Source organism: Saccopteryx leptura, chromosome 2, assembly GCF_036850995.1.
Source record: "Saccopteryx leptura isolate mSacLep1 chromosome 2, mSacLep1_pri_phased_curated, whole genome shotgun sequence".
Taxonomy (NCBI): Eukaryota; Metazoa; Chordata; class Mammalia; order Chiroptera; family Emballonuridae; genus Saccopteryx; species Saccopteryx leptura.
In genome coordinates, this window is record NC_089504.1 from 81,052,778 (window position 1) to 81,065,718 (window position 12,941).

Sequence of the window (12,941 nt, forward strand, 5' to 3'; positions counted from 1 at the left end):
TTGATGGTGATTAAGGAGGCAGGAGAAGCAAAGTGTGTTAATCTCTAGGATTGGCTTTTACGGAAAATGGAAAGATGTATGCTTGCTTCCTTTACATTTGTGGTGGGTACAGGATAGTTAACATTTATAGAATATAGAGATGGTATGTGGGCAACAAAATAACAATGGGGATTTTTTTTGTCTTCTGCTCTGTTGGTCTTGTGTTCTGGTGCCAGTTGTGCTTTCAAGGATGTCAGGAAAAAAATTTCTCTGACAATTCAAAGGTATGTTATCCTAGATGCGGAAGAACACTAAAGGTCAAGATTAATGTTTGCTAAGGAAGGACAGGCTTAGAACACTGACACCCCACCATGACCTACCTGCTCAATTAGGAGTTTATGATAAGACAAAGTTGTGCAGTTACTGTCCGTCATTGGGCTTGCCAAGCCCACCAAACAGGCCCTAACCTTGTCTAGTCTACTCTGTCGCCCCTTATCATTCACACAGTTAGCTTGAGTAGTTGCAGTGTTGTGCCTTGGCCAAGCTAGTAAAGTTAGCAAGCAACTGCTACAAGGGGAAAAACCACGTGGCAAGTGTGCTGTCTGCATTAAACTTCTGAATCCTAATACTATCTGTACTATTTCTTTCTGGGAAACAAAATCTCCAAATCCCAAGATGCCAACAAAATCCGCATAGTGGTAGGCTGCCAACAGAACAACATGTCGCACAGCAGTGGCCTCTACAGACAGGTTCTTTCAACCTGCGTTTTCGTGGGCTAAACTCCGACTGTGGTGCAGCCACACAAACAGGCACCTGCGCGTGCCTTTCTTCCCATCCAGGTAGCCGCAGAGCCAGGCTTGACCTCCCACGCTGCCTTTCAGAGCTGAGCGGGGCCTTGGCCTTCAACGCGCGTGCGTCTGAGCGGTGGGGGGGGGGGGGGGGGGGGCTGAAGCTGGAGAAGGCGGGGCAGGTCCTCGCAGTCTGCCGTCCATTGGCTATTTCCTCGTAGCTCCCGCCCTCGAGCGTTCGAGACGGATGGGCGGGCCACGTCAGACAGCCAGCGCGGGGCTGAGCTTGTGGCAGAAGGGAGGTAAGCGGTGCGGGGTATTGGACTGCCGGCTGTAGGCCGGTGTCCTCTAATCAGACATCGCGGGTCGCACCTGCCTGTGGTTTGTGTCAGCTTGCTTGCAGGACGGTGGAGGCCCTGCGGCGCCTACGGCTCTGATCCGAGAGGGAACAGTGGAGCATGTGGAGGCAGGGCCATGTTGCGGCGTGGGGCGGCAGGGCAGGGGACAGGTCGTGCCGTTTGTCTGCGTCCTGTCTTTTCTGAGTTGTGAACTCTGGGATGCCTGGGTGAGGCCGACTCTGGTGCTTGCGTTGGTGCTTAGCGGGATCCTGTGGCGCGATCGATACATAGTTACCTGCAGCAGATTTCAGTCATCGTAGTCTCTCCTGACCGGTTTCCTATCCAGGGCAGTGCAGGGGATTCCGGCCCTGTACTGACTGGCCTGGGGTGAGCGTCTCCTCATTGCTAGTAACTCACCCAGATTCTGTCCACTTTAATGCAAAGGCCTGTGTGTGAGCAGGGCCTGTTTTCATACCTCCTGGTTTCCTGGTCCTCACTTGGAGGAATTACCTGAAGAAATACCATGTGTCTGTATGTGTAAAATAGCACATACATGTATGAATCTATGTTTTGAAATATCTACAACAGCTATGCAGAGATTTGCAGGGACTTGCACTTATGTCTTATGTTGCACCTACTCTCTGTGAGTTTTAATTTCAGCTATGGCATTCTGATCTCTTTAGTACCTGAATTTGGAACTTTAAAATCAGCGAAGCAATCCTATCAAGTATCATGCATCCCTTCTTTTATTCATTCAGCAGACCTTTTTGATGTGTTCTTTGATGGTCAGGGTCTTATGCCACAAACTGAAATGGGCATTCACTGACTTATCTTTCAGTTTATTTGCCAGTTTTATTGTCTAGATTTGAGATGGAATTTCAGTTGGTGGTTCAATTTCAGGTTCTAGATTTAGGTCAGAAGCTTATGATTCTATATCATAGGAGAGAGCTGTTCTGGGACCTCTTGGTTTTTCTTACTTTAACCTCTAGTAAGCCTCAGACCATGATGGCCCAGAGCTGTAATCTTGTTTATAGTATCACTAACCACCTAGGTCTGTAAAGTGAAAGGATGGGTTCGAAGTATTCGTAATTTTGAGGTGTTTAAGGATAGGAGGGGCAAATGGCATGTTTATTGTGTTAACAGTTGGGAAGTGAACATTTTAAGAATACAGAATGTATTTTATGCTTGTTTAGATTTTTTGAATCTGTCCACATTCAATTTCTGGCTAGCGAGCAAGTACATGTTTATAATTTTGATTCACATCCAGTTCCTGCATACAAAGCACTATGACTCATCTAAATTTTGAAATGTAATAATCAGAAGCTTTTAAATGTTGTATATAATGGTATGATATGAAAACAATCGGATACAAAGGCAGTTTTCCAAGTAGTTTTACTTGCTTTGGTTGATAAGTGGTATCTAAAACTCTGTCTTGGGTATCTGCTTTGTTGGGTAATGTTAGGTGGATACTGTAAGCCAGCTAATGTTTATCAATATCATGTGTATATGTTAACCATTATTTATCAACCTAAAATTTACTGTATTTTATAAAAGAGATTTTATTTATTGAGTTTAGAGGGAGGAGAGAGAGAGAGAGAGAGAAAGGGGAGACAGGAGTAGTTGGAAGTAGTATGGAACAAAACTCATAGTAGTTGTTTCTGTTATGTGCCTTGACTGAGCAAGCTTTGAACCAGCAATCTCAGCATTCCAGGTCAACGCTCTATCTATTGTGCTACCCAGATCAGACCAAAATTTACTGTATTTCATTTTATTATTTTTTGTGAAAGAGAGAGAGACAGACAGACAGGCAGGAAGGAAGGGCAAGAGATGAGAAGCATCAACTCATAGTTGCGGCACTTTAGTTGTTCATTGTGTTCTCTTATGTGCCTTGACAGCAGATGGGGGAGCTCTAGCTGAGCCAGTTACCCCTTGCTCAAGCCAGCGACCTGTGACCTTGGGCTTCAAGCCAGTGACCCTTGGATCATATATATGATCCCAATTTCAAGCCAGTTCCCCAACCCTGTTTAGGTTGGTGAGCCCATGCCTAAGCCTGCAACCTCTGGGGTTTTGTTTGTTTTGTTTTTAATTTTTTTTATATTTTTCTGAAGTGAGAAGCAGGGAGGCAGAGAGACAGACTCCTGCATGCTTCTGACTGGTATCCACCCGGCATGCCCACTAGGGGGTGATGCTCTGCCCATCTGGGCCGTTGCTCCATTGCAACCTGAGCCATTCTTGCGCCTGAGGTGGAGGCCATGGAGCCATCTTCAGTGCCTGGGCCAACTTTGCTCCAATGGAGCCTTGGTTGCGAGAGAGGAAGAGAGAGAGAAAAAGGAGAGGGGGAAAGGTAGAGAAGCAGATGGGCACTTCTCCCGTGTGCTCTGGCTGGGAATCAAACCCAGGACTTCCACGTGCTGGGCCGACGCTCTACCACTGAGCCAACTGGCCAGGACAACCTCTGGGTTTTGAGTGTGCATCCTCAGTGTCCCAGGTCAAACGCTCTATGCACTGCTGTACCACTGGTGAGGTTCATATATATATTATAATATTATAATTATAAAACTATAATATATATATAATTTTTTTTACAGGGACAGAGAGAGAGTCAGAGAGAGGGATAGACAGGGACAGACAGACAGGAATGGAGAGAGATGAAAAGCATCAATCATCAGTTTTTTGTTGTGAGACCTTAGTTGTTCATTGATTGCTTTCTCATATGTGCCTTGACCACGAACCTTCAGCACACGGAGTAACCCCTTGCTCGAGCCAGTGACCTTGGGTCCAAGCTGGTGAGCTTTTGCTCCAACCAGATGAGCCCGCACTCAAGCTGGCGACCTTGGGGTCTTGAACTTGGGTTCTCTGCATCCCAGTCCAACACTCTATCCATTGCACCACCGCCTGGTCAGGCAGGCTTTTATATTTTAATTGATTGCTGTTTCCAGTTGAGAATTGATAACCAAAAGGTAAATAAATTGTTAGTTTGAGAATAAAAATGCCTGTAAAGATGTAACAGTAGTTTTTCATTTGTTGATTGATTGATGGTACTTATAAGTACATTGTCTGGCCTTCCTACAGGAGTAAAATGATATCTAAAATAGTTCTCCTGAAACATAATATTCAAAGCCTTGTGATTTTTTTGGATATTGTCCATAAACTATTAGTTGAATTAAATTGTTTGCATCACTGTTAGGACTATGGGAAATTCAAGAAAATAAACTTTTTAAAAATTTGCTTTTGCTAGACCTTTCTAGTTCTAGAAATGGACCAAATCAAGATGGGAAGGTTGAGGAGAAATCTAAGAACTGAGGGAAAAAAATCCAAGTGGAGTTATTTTCTAGTTTAAAATTTGGGGAGAAGAATACCGCAATGAAAAACACAATTATGCCCTGGCTGGGTGGCTCAGCTGGATCGAGCATTATCCTGATATGCCAGCATTGCTGGTTTGAGCTCCTAGTCAAGGCACATACAAGATTTAACCAATTAATGCATGGATAGGTGGAACAACAAATTGATATTTCTCTCTCTTTCCCTTCCCTCTCTTTCTAAAATCAGTCAATAAAAACAATTAAAGAAAGATACAATTATAACTATATTTGGTAGAAGTGTAAAGAAATAATAGTGTCAAGATTATTGGTAGGTCCGTCACAAAACTTGATCTTTTTTAAAACTAATTTTTAAGAGAGAGAGAGGAAGAGGGTGTGTGAGAGAGAGATAATATTATTGATCTGTTGTCCCACTTATGTATGCATTCATTGGTTGACTTTCATATGTACCCTAACCAGGGATCAAACCCGCAACATGGCATGTTGAGGTCTTACTCTAACCAACTGAGCTACTGGGTCAGGGCAAACTTGATCTTAATATTTCTTGGTTTATAACATTGAACTCAGTTTGTCTAATAAAAAACCTAGGGGGATAATTTAAACTTGGATTAAGTGGGTAATACATGTTGCTTTAGGAAATGTAAATTCTTTTTTTTAGCGAGAGTGGTGGTGAGGGTGGGGTAGAGTGGGGTGGGGTGGGGTGGGGGGGTGCCGGTATGGACAAACAGGAAGGGAGAGAGATGAGAAGCATCATCTCAGAGTTGTGGTGCCTTAGTTGTTCACTGATTGCTTTCTCATATGTGCCTTGACTGGTGGGCTCCAGTTGAGCCAGTGACCGCTTGCTCAAGCCAGCAACCCTGGGCTTCAAGCCAGTGACCTTGGGCTCAAGCCAGCGACCCTGGAGTTATGTCTATGGTCCTACACTCAAGCCAGCATCCCCACGCTCAAGCTGTTGAACGGGTTTATATAATCAAACTTTTGGGTTTTAGTATATGATATTAGGGCGTAAACATGGAGGGAGTAGAGAAAACTTTATTAAAGTTGTCTTGAGAAATTTAAGTAAATATAAATTTAAAAGTCATAGTTATTAAAGCTATTATATGCATTATTTAATTTTTATTCACCAAATCATGACATCTGCTCTGATTCTGAGTCCCTAACTTTTATTCAAGTAATGTGTGTTACTGTATGGAAGCCAGAGACCAGGCCAAAATGTGTAAATATTGGAATTAGATGTAGGCATTGAGTACTGTGGGAGATATGGGAAAAGTGTGTGTGTATGAGATTTTAGGAGATTCAGAAAAGGCTTTCTGGAGGAATATTCCCTTGAACTTAACTTTGAAAGTAAGTAGAAATTGGTGATGTTGGAGGATAAGGCATTTTAGGTACAAGAAAGAAGTAAAGCCAAGGAGAGAATAGAGAGATGAAGTTTAGTAAGTAAATAAAGGCCAAGTAATGAAAGGTCCTTTTTCCCACTATGTTAAAGATTTTGAACTTTATCATTAAGGCTGTGATGATCCATGAGTAAGAAATTTTAAGTAGAGGAAAGTTAAGATCAGTTTTATGTGGCAAGTGAGGAAGGAAATGTAGTGGAACAAGAACAATTTGTGAAGGTAAGATATAGAAATATGCAGTGGGGCTTGAGAAAATAGCATGGATTCAGGATATATTAAAGTGATCAAGTTGATGTCCAGTTTGATATGTAGGGTGAGGAAAGGATGGACTCAAGGATGCCTCCTAGGCTTATGATTTCCAAGATAAGAATCACATGAGGATTATCAGATGTGTGGGAGAATAAAATCAGTCTTGAACATGCTTTAGATTGCACACAATTGGTGTTGTTCAGTGGGTAGTTGGCTGCATTGGTCTGGAGCTATCTAGAGATTGGCATGGATGTTATGAGTATATTAGGGGATAGTTAAAACAGAGTGAGAATGGATATGTTACCTAAGAGTTTTTGGGGAATAAGAAAGAATGAAACAAAAGAGAAACATTGGGAAGCACCACCATATAAGGAAGACGCTCCAATGGAAAAGACTGAGAAGGTATAGCCTAATGACAGTGAGCTCTTGAAGACAAGGAAGAGAAATTGAGAAAGATAGAATAGTCAATTGTCAAATACCATAGGGCAGTGGTTCTCAACCTTTCTAATGCCGTGACCCCGCAATACAGTTCCTCATGTTGCGGTGACCCCAAACCAAAAAATAATTTTGGTGACTACTTCATAACTGTAATTTTGCTACAGTTATGATTCAGAATATAAATACCTGATATGCATTATGTATTTTCCGATGGCTTTAGGTGACCCTGCCGGGGTCGCGTCCCACAGGTTGAGAACCGCTGCCATAGGGAATGGAAAAGAAAGCTGACTAGAGACATTAGGAAGGGTTACTAGATACACAAGGATCATTGATTTGTAATGATACTAGTTCATATAATTGTGTGACTTTCCAGAGCAAAATTCAGTAGAAGTTGTTGTGTACATGTGGCAGGGATGCAAAGGAGTACAAAATATTGGCAAGAGAATGGTTGAAGGAATGTGAGGTTTAGGCTGGTTAGGGATGATGACCAAGCCAGGAGAAGACTGAAAGATTGAGAAAAAAAATAATTAGTTCAAGGGATTAGGAGTCTGGATAAGGTAAAGATAGCTGATAGGATGGAAGTACTCTGTAGTTAGAGTAGAATTTTGGAGTTCAAGATTTTAGGGTGCTGATGGAGGATAGGGTTTGGCCATGGATACAGATGGTTGGAATGGAGGTTATATGGAATGGAGACTGGTGTGTTGAAAGTATTATTTAGGCATTGACCTCAGATAATTGTGGTACCCAGGGTGGAGAGCTAGACTATGAGACTGACTGTTTTCTGAAGTGTTTAGACTGCCTATGATAGCAATCAGTATATATGAGAGATGAAGATACTTAGATGGCATGCCTCAGAGATATGTAGGTAAATGGTATGGAAACATTCTTTTGGGCCGTGGAGCTTGGAAGGATGATTAGCCTTCACTGAAGTAGTCATCAAGGAATGAAAGTCTAGTTTCCATTATACCTAGGATATAGTGGGACCACTCAATGAAAAAGCTGAGCATCTAATAAGAAAGGTCATGGCCATGGTATCAGTCCAAAAGGTTGGGAGAAAAGTAAAGAGGAAGGCAGGTTAGAAAGAAATTAGATTAGATTGTGAGCAAGGGTGACAGTTTTTCTGAAGCATATGGCTGGCTTTGAAGTTCCAAATAGTAGTTTGGATTTCAAGTTTTGATGAAGCTTCCTGTGGCCAATTTTTACCCATCAAATCATTAGTTTCTATTATAGCACAGATGTAGTACTATTTCTAAATTAAAAATAACATATGTTTCTAGTGAATATGGGTGTTATTTGTCAGAGAAAGCAGAGGCAGTGGCTTTTTTTTTTTTTTTTTCCCTTTTATGCACCTCTTTCTGACCTTTGGACTTCCCAACTACTTTGGCAAATATTCTTCATCACATATCACATCTCTCGTCTATTATTGTTAGGTTGCCTGGAAGGTTGTATTGAGCATTTTTACGTCAGTTCTGGGCTCATAGGTATGAAAAATGCCTTGATACTTATGACAGTTGTCATGGACATGGGAGGTGGGAATACCTGCATTTACTTCTGATTCCCTTGTTATTTTTAGGACCTGGAGACTCACTGAACAGTTTCTGTGTTTCTAATAAGGACAGCTCCCACTCATGCGTAAAATCCTGTTCACTTCAACTATTCAAAGATTTGGCTCCAGCATATCACTCCCCTGTAAAATCACATTTTCTCATGAGATTATTCCCTTTGGTATATCAGTATGCTGGTGGTATTCCTCCTATCTTCAAAATAATTACTCTTAAAAAATGATTACTCTTCCATGACTCCATTTCTTTATTAAGCTACTACACAATTAATTTTTTCCTCTTTATGGCAAAACCGTACTTATGTGTCTAATTACTTTTCTCTTATTCTTAAACTCAATTTAATCAGGCTTTCCTTCTCAACATTCTAAAAGAATTGCTCTCCTAAAAGTCATGATGACTCATTTTGCTAAGTGTAAAGGTTGTTTTAATCTTTATCTTGACCTATTAGCATCCCCCCAGCTTTATTGATATAATTGACACATAACATTTATTAGCTTAAGATATACAATGTATTGATTTGATACCTTTATAAATTGCAAAGCGGTTACCACTGTAGCATTAGTTATCACCTCCATCAGTCACATAGTTACTGTTTCCTATCAGCCTTTTGAAACAATGGATAACTCTGGATGTAGGGCTAGGGGCAGCCATCCTGGCCATTCACATGCTGGTTCTCATTGAATTTGGACAGACTGTAATGAAACAACAGAGCCAAGAACTGGTGGGCCATTACCTTTATTTATTTATTTATTTATTTATTTTTGTATTTTTCTGAAGCTGGAAACGGGGAGAGACAGTCAGACAGACTCCCGCATGTGCCCGACCGGGATCCACCCGGCACGCCCACCAGGGGCGACGCTCTGCCCACCAGGGGCGACGCTCTGCCCCTCCGGGGCATCGCTCTGCCGCGACCAGAGCCACTCTAGCGCCTGGGGCAAAGGCCAAGGAGCCATCCCCAGCACCCGGGCCATCTTTGCTCCAATGGAGCCTCGCTGCAGGAGGGGAAGAGAGAGACAGAGAGGAAGGGGGGGGGTGGAGAAGCAAATGGGTGCCTCTCCTATGTGCCCTGGCCGGGAATCAAACCCGGGTCCCCCGCACGCCAGGCCGATGCTCTACCGCTGAGCCAACCGGCCAGGGCTGGGCCATTACCTTTAATCCTAGCTCGCACCCTGTGGGCGATAAAATACACACAGTGGGAAAACACTTTCCTTTTCATTCAGGGCTCCCAAAGCCACTGACTCATCCCAGTATTCCTAGAATCAAAGGTTTCTACCTCACCAGCCTTATTCACCTTTGTTCCCCGTCTCCTCCTGTAAAGCCAGAAGCCAAGGTCAGGGCCAGCATCGGAGCAGCCCAGCCCATGCAGGTTCTCACTGGATTCGGACAGTTGGTAAAGAAACAACGGAGCCACAAACTGGTGGGTGTAAAGCCAGTGGCCAGGGCCAGGGCCACTATCACAGCCGCCCAGCCCATGCAGGTTCGCATTGGATTCGGACAGTCGGCAAAGAAACAACGGAGCCACAAACTGGTGGGCCATAGTCTTTAATCCTGGCTTGCACCCGGCGGGCAAGTAAAAAATACACACTGGGCTCCAAAACCCAATCACATTCAGCGCTCACAAAGCCACTGATTTATCTGAGTTTCCTAGAATCAAAGGTTTCTAGCTCACCAGTCTTATTCTCCTCAGTTCCCCATTTCCTTCCTTATCCCAGATACAAACTGTACAAACTGGCATCTCACTCAGCACTCCACCATCTTGGCTGCTTTTCCTGGCCTCCTCCACGTGGCCTCCTTCTGCTGCTGGCTCTACTCTCTCCTCTAATGATAATCTCAGCAACCAAGAGCGCAAGCTCCCGCTCCGACCCCATTTTATAGTGTAGAAATCCAAACCCTTAATCCAATATACATAATAGGGAAGTCTCTAATACAAAGTCACTTCTCTGAGGCATAATTGGATTGTACCACCTCACACCAAAAAGGGTAGGAAAGGCTTAATCCCAAAACCAAGCCCCAGGCTACAAGGATTCTGCCTGCCTTTAGACCACCCCAACACACATTAATATCACCTGGGCGACGGCCTCCATGTGTTATCTTTAACAAAGTGAGCATAATACATTTTATCTGCCCAACAGAGGGCCATAGTCTTTAATTCTAGCTTGCACCCAGCGGGCAAGTGAAAACACACACTGGGCTCCAAAACCCACTCACATTCAGTGCTCACAAAGCCACTGACTTATCCGAGTTTCCTAGAATCAAAGGTTTCTAGCTCACCAGCCTTATTCTCTTCAGTTCCCCATCTCCTTCCTTATCCCAGATACAAACTCTACACAAACTAGCATCTCACTCAGTACTCCGCCATCTTGGCTGCTTCTCCTGGCCTACTCCACGTGGCCTCCTTCTGCTCTCTGCTCTGCTCTCTCCTCTAATGATAATCTCAGGAACCAAGAGCGCAAGCTCCCGCTCCGTCCCCATTTTATAGTGTAGAAATCCAAACCCTTAATCCAATATACAAAATAGGGAAGTCTCTAATACAAAGTCACTTTCTGAGGCATGATTGGATTGTACCACCCCACATCAAAAAGGGTAGGAAAGGCTTAATCCCAAAACCAAGCCCCAGGCTACAAGGATTCTGCCTGCCTTTAGCCCACCCCAACACACATTAATATCACCTGGGCAACGGCCTCGTGTTATCTTTAACAAAGTGAGCATAATACATTTTATCTGCCCAACACCTCCTTACACAAACTCTGCACAAACTGGCTTCTCCTTCAGCACTTCACTCTCTTGGCTTCCTCTCCTCTACAATGCTGATGGACTGATCTGAGAGAAAGAGCCCCAGGTCTGCCTTATTTTATAGTGTAGAAATTTTATAGTGTAGAAATTAAAGCCTTTAAGCCAATTTACAAATAGGAAGTCTCTGATACAAAGCCACTTATCTGAGGCATAAATGGGATTCCTCATAAGAGTGCACCAACCCACATCATGCAATAATCAACAGTGTGGGGAAAAGCTTAGTTTTGAGAAGATCTTAGTATTAAAAGGATGTTGAAAAGATCTTAGTATTAAAAGGGTGGGAAAGGCTTAGTCTTAAAACTAAGCCTTAGGCTATGAGGACCTTGCCAGTTTACAGCCTGTTTCCCACACCCAATGCAAACTTGTAAGCAAGCAAACATATACATCATATTTACAAACTTATTTGACTAACACTGCGCTACTGTGCTTCCTGAAACACTGCTTCACTTAGTATCAAAGATGCCACAATTCTTTTTATTTTATTTTTATTTAGTTGTATTTTTCCAAAGTTAGAAGCCGGGAGGCAGTCAGATAGACTCCCGCATGTGCCCGACCATGATCCACCCCGTATGCCCACCATGGGCAATCCTCTGCCCACCTGGGGTGTTGCTCCATTGTGGCTGGATCCATTCTAGCACCTGAGGTGGAGACCATGGAGCCATCCTCAGTGCCCGGGTCAACTTTGCTCCAGTGGAGCCTTGGCTGCGGGAGGAGAAGAGAGAAATAGAGAGGAAGGAGAGGGGGAAGGGTGGAGAAGCAGATAGTCACTTCTCCTGTGTGCCCTGGCTGGGAATCGAACCCGGGACTTCCACACACCAGGCTGATGCTCTACCACTGAGCTAATCAGCCAGGGCTGATGCTACAATTCTTGATTTTCTCTTACTTCATTGCCTTCTTAAAACTCCTTTACTGGGTGTTATAGTCTCTGACCTCTTAACATTGGAGTGCTCCTGGACTCAGTCATTAGACTTTACACCCTCTCAATCATATTATTAAGGATTTAAATACTAGCAACACCCCTGTTAGCTAACATTTATATTTTTAGCCTGGGCCTCTTTCCCTGAACTCCAGACTTCATCTATCCAGATGCTCACTCAGTATTTCTATTTGGATGACTAATGGCAATTTCAAACTGACTCCTGATTTCTTTTCTATACCTGCTGTGCCTGTGGTCTTCCCGATCTCAGTTAATGGAAACTGCATTCTTTCCATGACTTGGGCCAAAAACTTGGGTATCATCTTTGATTCTTTTCTTTCTTATAATCCACATATAAACTAATAGAAAAGTCTGTTGGCTGTACCTTCAAAATATATCTATACAGAATCTGACTACTTCTCACTCCCTGCTGCTCTCACTCTAGTCTGTCCTTGATGTTGCAACAGCCTCGTATCAGTTGTCTACCACCACCCACTCCCAAAATTTACTGGCACAAGGCAACAATTATTTATTTTCTGATTCTGGGGTTGGCTATTTGGGTTGAGCTTGGGGAGGGGCAGGGCAGTTCTTCTGCTGGTCTTGCTGGGCTCGCTCATGTAGCGGTGGGGACTGGTATGTGTGGAAGCTGCAGCTGGGATGGCTTGTCTCTGCTACCTGTGGCCCAGTAAACTATCCTACCGTTCTCTACGTGGTGGTTTAATGGAAGCATGAGAGCAAGGGGAAACCGCGTGGCCTTTTGAGGCCTAGACTAAGAACTCCCACAATTTTATTTCCCCCCTGTTGATCAAAGCAGATCATGAGGACAGTCTGGATTCACTGGGAGAAATAGATTCACTACCTCTTTATGAGAGGAGCAGCAAAGTCTCTTTGTACAGAAAGGTACGTGTAGGATTTGGGGGCCATTTTTCTGTAATCTTCTATAGCCTTTTAACTGGTCTCTTCTATTTTTCATTGCCCTCTAAAATATTTTCAGCTGAGCAGCAAAGTGATTTTTTTTTTTTTTGTATTGTTTTGTTGTATTTTTTGAAGTGAGAAGCTGGGAGGCAGAGACACAGACTCCCACATGCGCCCAACCAGGATCCACTCAGCATGCCTACTAGGTGGCGATGCTCTGCTCATCTGGGGCATTGTTCTGTTGCAACC

General features: G+C 43.5%; 1 protein-coding gene across 3 annotated transcripts in view; it reads left to right on the forward strand.

Moving 5' to 3' along the window:
* The first annotated feature begins 1,016 nt into the window (after positions 1-1,016).
* The window catches only part of FOCAD (focadhesin), a 342,443-nt gene continuing 330,518 nt past the window's right edge, over positions 1,017-12,941 (forward strand). For 2 of the 3 annotated variants that reach the window (XM_066368255.1, XM_066368257.1), the window contains exon 1: positions 1,017-1,069. The gene's annotated coding sequence lies outside the window, so the exon portion shown is untranslated. Of the gene's footprint in view, positions 1,070-12,605; positions 12,678-12,941 lie in introns of those variants that run through there. The other variant, XM_066368256.1, reaches the window with a different exon arrangement.